The following is a 5,882-nucleotide window of genomic DNA, read 5'->3' on the forward strand; positions in this document are numbered from 1 at the left end:
TTCAGCTCCTCATGGTTCCGGGACTGAGGTCACCATTTCCTTGCTGCTAGCTAGCAGGGGTCCTTGCAGTGGACCCCCCCCATCCCCGTTTACCACCCATCCCAAACTTCCTATCTAATATGCCAGAAATTACTCTGTCTCCTTCAAGGGCTGACTGATGAGATAGGGTGGTTTTAGGACCTTAGTTAAGCCTCTAAATGTCCTCACTGTAGGGCTAGAAAAGATGGCTCAGTGGGTGAAGGCACCCGCCATCAAGCCTAATGACCTGAGTCCATTCCTAAAGATCCACACGGTGTAAGGAAAGAGCCAACTTCTGAAAGCCGTCCTCTGAATGCCACACCCACACCATGGCCATGTGGGCACCCCAACCCCATACACAAAGTAAACAAAATGTACTTTCAAAACTTTTTTGTCATTGTCATTGTTGTTGTTGTTGCTGTTGTTCTTAGAGACAGGGTTTCTCTGTATAGCCCTGGCTGTCTTGGACTTATTTTGTGAACCAGGCTGGCCTCGAACTCCCAGCAATCTGCCTGCCTCTGCCTCTTGAGTACTGGGATAAAAGGTGTATGCCACCATGACTTTTAAAAACATTTAAAAAAAAAATCTTGTTGTAGCAGGCCAGTGGGCGATAGACTGAAGACTGGGAGATGACTCAGAATCAGTGGGCGAGCAATCCTGGAGCCTCTTTTAGAATTCTGCCTGTTCCCATCCCAAACCGATGTGCCTGCCCCTCACCTGCCCCACTCCCAAGCTCACAGCTTCTATGTGGTGTCTGTCACACAGCCTGTTCTCCACATAGCAGAAGGGGTCTTTTAAGCATGTGAAACAGGGACTTGATGTGTAGCTCCCTTGGTAGCGCACTTGTCTTGTATATCTGAGGCCCTGGGTTCTGTTGCTGGCACAGAAGAAAACAAGGCCTGGTGGATCCTGCCTGTAATTTCAGCACCCAGAGGTGGAGGCAGGAGGATCAAAACTCCAAAGCTGTCTTTGGCTAATAGCAAATTCAAAGCCAATCTGGGCTATATGAGACCCAGTCTGACCAGGGAGTGTTGTGATGCTGTAAGATAGCGCCACAAGTTAAGGCACTTGCTGCCAAACTCGGTGACCTGAGCTCAATCTCTGGAACCCACATGGGGGAAGGAAATAACCGACTCCAGCAGATTATCCTCTGACCTTCATATGTGTGCCATGCTATGAGTCTGCACAATCACACACACACACACACACACACACACACACACACACACACAAGTAAACAAATGTCGTTTTTAAAAGAGTAAAAAATCTGATTGTGGTAGTGGAGCCTTTAATTGCAGCACTAAGATGGCAGAGGCAGTCAGATCTCTGTGAGTTCAGGCCAGCCTAGCCTACACAGCAAGTTCCAGCTTATATAGTGAGACCCCTGAAAAATAAAATAATAAACTAAAAAGGAAGGAAGGAAGAAAGACAAAAAAAGATGAAACAAATGGAAGCACTGCCTTATCTCAAACGTCTAAGAATCTGGATTTCTCATTTCACAACTGCATTGCAGGTAGACTCCAAGTCCTTTTCAAGACTCTAGAAAGCCTGGCTGCTCTGGCCCTATCCATAAGATCCAGAAAAGTACCCAGTATCTCTTAGGCAACCTCTGAGTCCAAACCTTTAGGCTGTGTTCTCTCTTCTAGAGCCACCATTACATAGACACTTTTTTTTTTTTTTTTTCAAGACAGGGTTTCTCTGTGTAGTCCTGGCTGTCCTGGAACTCACTCTGTAGACCAGGCTGGCCTCAAACTCAGAAATCCGCCTGCCTCTGCCTCCCAAGTGCTGGGATTAAAGGCGTGCACCACCACGCCCGGCTCGCACAGACACTTTTCTTAGTTCTCCAGTCTTCCCATATGGCAGCAGAGCCACACTTCACCCTGCACACTGCAGCCACAGTGACCCTTCAAACGCACACACTGGCCACAGCCCTCCCTGCTTTGAAACCACTAGTGTGTTCTCATGTCCCCAGCAGACTTGGGACTTCTCTGACCAGTACTGAAGGCCTCACCACTGTGAGCAGACCAGCGAGCATGCTTCTGGAAGTGAGCTGAGGGCCACTGTAGGATGTTGGGAGATTTACCAGATGCAGAGGAATGGCATTAGGTGACATGACACCCCCCTCCCTGCTGAGTCTGCCTCTGTCCTGATCTTTCCTTCTGGAAACTTCGAGGAAAAATTCCCCATTGGGTGAGGTGCCTTTAACATTTTTGTGGTACCTGTCAAGTCACCTGTCTCACACTTTACTTTTGAGAGGACATTTTGCTATGTTGCCCAGGCTTGCTGAAAAATTGTGGACTTAAGTCATCCTCCTGCCTCAGCCTTCTGAATAGCTAGAACTAGAGACAGGCATACAGCACAGCACTCTGCTTTAATTTTCCAAACAGAGAAGGAAGGGAAGGAAGGAGGAAGGAAGAGAGAGAGAGAGAGGGAAGGAGGGAGGGAAGGAAAGAGAAAGGGAGTAAGGAAGGGATAGAGGGAGGGAGGGAAGAGGAGAGGGAGGGAGGAGGGGAGGGAAGGAAGAAGGAGGGAAGAACAGTTAGAGATGCTGGTATGGTAATACACCTCTATAATACCAGCACTTGGAATTCTGAGGCAGGGAGATTGAGAGTTCAAAGCTAGCTCAGACTCTTAATCTTCATTCAGGAGACAGTGTCTCGAAACCTAACCAAACCAAGCCAAGCAAACATACAAAAAGTAAAAGAAAGGAGCTGGGCAGTGGTGGTGCACACCTTTAATCCCAGCACTCGGGAGGCAGAAACAGGTGGATTTCTGAGTTCGAGGCCAGCCTGGTCTACAGAGTGAGTTCCAGGACAGCCAGGGCTATACAAAGAAACCCTGTCTTGAAAAAACAAAAAACAAAACAAAACAAAAACAAAAAAAAGAAAAAAGAAAGAAAGAAAAAGAAAAAGAAACGAAAGCCAAGCTTTTCCTAGCCATTTCTGTTTGGCTACAGCTTACAGTTTAAAATTAACCTTCGTTCCACTTTAATTTTGCAGTCACTTCCTGTTTCCAGCTTTCCTATTGATGTTAGCGGCTCTGAGTCTCTGAAGGGACTGTTTATGAACCGATTGGAGAGAAGAGGAGGTTTGGGGATGGAGAAGGTCCAGGTGGCGCGTGCTGGGCAGGGCTGACCTCTTCCCTTCTGTGTTCTGTGGCTTCTCCAACTTCAACTTCACCTCAAGTGTACTTTCCCCTGCCTCGCTCCTGCCTCTGAATCATTTTCCTTCCCAGGACACTTCCTTTCCCGGATATCAGCAATCCCCCTTCCTTCCACCTCACTACTCCCCTTGGCTCTTCAGAGTGAGCTATGCATTGCTCTCCCCTGTACATGTGAGCAGATGAGCTCTGGGAGAGAGGGAAGCGTCTCGTGGTGTCGTTTCTCTGTAATCCCAGAATGCCTCACGCTGGGTCTTTGCCTGGTATCCTTTGTCACCGTCCAGTATTCTCCCAACTGTGCCCACTGCACAATGACTGAGTTGTCCACGGCTCCCCAGTGTCCTCTTGGTGGCCTCTGGAGTCAGACAATGGGCACCTGATCAGCTGTCACACCAGCGAAGGACCTTTGGCAAGTCCCTTTCTTCTCCTAAACCTGTCCTCTCACTCATATGACAGAACAATAGCTGCCCCAGAGACTGGTGGAACTTCATTATGTCCAGCACACTAGGCAAAGAGGAAGCACCAAGGTTCATTGTACTTGACACCGTGACTCCACTCCATCATCAAACGGCTGCAAGGGATTCTGGGACCTTGGTCCCTTAAACCTCAGCTTGGACTTTACATAGGATAGATACATAGACTGGGGAAGTATCAATCAAAGGTGATCTGGGCTTCAAAACTGAAGGTGGCAATCTCATCAACTTGGGGTGGCAGGTCATTCCTGCTACCTGAGGCTTTCTTTGGCTCTCGAAGCTGCCTGTCAACTGGCGGTCTTTGTGTTTCTTCTGGTCCTACTGTGAGCACTGGAGCCCTGCTGGGATGAGAAGCTCAGGTTCCTACCAGTCCTTGAGTGCCTCAGTTTTCTCAACTTTCATTTCACCCTCTCTAAATGAGGGTAGAGCTGTTAGTCATCTTGGTTCAGGTTGTTTACTAGCTGAAATGGGGACTGGATTCGAGGCTCTGATGGCCTACACTAAGACTGGAGGGCAAAGGGCAGGTGAGGTGGAGGAGCCAAGGTCGGGGAATTTATGGCAGTCCGAGGTTTATGGTTTTGATATGGACTTATTAAGCACAATTTAGGGCTGAGTGTTCTCCTCCAGCCCCCACCCCCACAGCCCTGTTGGCAGGAGTGGAGATGGCTTATTGCAACATTGTGAAAACATTTCCTGGTGCTCACTGGCTGAGGGAATGGACAGGTAGGCAGGAGTGGCTCCAGAGCCCAGGAAGGACAGTTAATGGGTGCTTGTGAAGACAGAAAATGGATCGGTTAGTCTCTCCCCTAGAGACATGTGTGAGACCCGTATCCCTCACAACATTTTTCCTATCTTACAGCTGGGACTCGCAGAAATGGAGTGACTGGCCCTACACTGTGCCCGAATCACAAACTAGAATGGCTGTGAAGCCCTTAGGAGGGCTACAAGTGTCCCTGTAGCTGGGTGTCCCAAAGTCTCATCATTCCTGGATGCCCTGGGGTGCTGGGCTAATGAACTTTCCATGAGAATCAATTCAGATTTGTCCCATTGGTCGGTACTGATGCCAAGATGCCCCCTTCTACTTTAAGACGCTAACACGGTATTAGGAAAACATCTGGGAAGAGAAGTTGACATCTCACTTTCACATGCTGGCTTCAGCACACCCCATGAGAATGTGTGGATGTGACCTGCAGTGGTAAGCCATCGGGGAAAGGATGGCTACCTGCGGGCAAGGATCACGAGAGCCTCATACATATAACCAGATTATTTTTGCTCTTATGACATCCTGGTGCCCATGTTTCTGAGAGGTTGAGGTGGCCCAAAAAAGAGCTCCATCTTTGAACCTCTGTCTATTCTTTAAAATCTTTCTGTCACCCTCTCCCTCATCACTTCCCTCTTAGGCAGGAGCAGCCACTTTCACTCTCCCCTGATGCTTGGAGTCAAGAAGCCAGAGTTGGGGCTGAGGAAATATATCTGTTGGTAAAGTGCTTATCTTGCAAGCACGGGAAGCCAAGCCCAATTTCCAGAAGCCATGGATAAAAGTTAGATGTGGAATCCCATGTTTTTAAAATATTTATTTATTCAATATGCATGGACGTGTCTCCCACATGCGCGTGCTTCTGCCACCCCACATTTGTGTCTGGTGCCTTGGAGGCTAGAAGAGGGAGTCAGATTCCCTGGACCTGGAGCTACAATGGTTGTGACCCACCATGTGGGTGCCGGGAATTGAACCCTGCTCCTCTCTCTGGAAGAGCAGTCAGTGCTCTTCACCGATGGCCACTAGAGGCCTAATCAGTGAACTCCGTGCCAGCGAGAGACCTTGTCTCTCTCCTTGCCTCCAGAAACCAGGTGGGTGATGTCCTCAAAACAACACATGAAGTCATTCTCTGCCCAACCTGGGTATGAGCACATACATGCATATACATGTGCAGCCTTCTACATGCAAACACATACACACGTGCGCGCGTGCACACACACACACGCGCACACACACACACACACACACACACACGAGGTGGACATAGGGTGGAGGATTGGATTTCTACCTCTGACTTTCACAGAAAATCACCTTTCTGAGCCTCAGTTTCCCCATCTACATGATGGAAGAGTATCCATAAAGGTTAACCTCTTACTAGAAAGGGTTATTAAAAGGAAGGATTCTTGTCCACCATGAATGCCCCAGGCTATCCTATTTCTACCATTACGTGGAAAAAGACACACCAGTAGAAGGAC

Source organism: Mus caroli, unplaced genomic scaffold (assembly GCF_978045245.1).
Source record: "Mus caroli unplaced genomic scaffold, Mus_caroli_1 scaffold_2, whole genome shotgun sequence".
Lineage (NCBI taxonomy): Eukaryota > Metazoa > Chordata > Mammalia > Rodentia > Muridae > Mus > Mus caroli.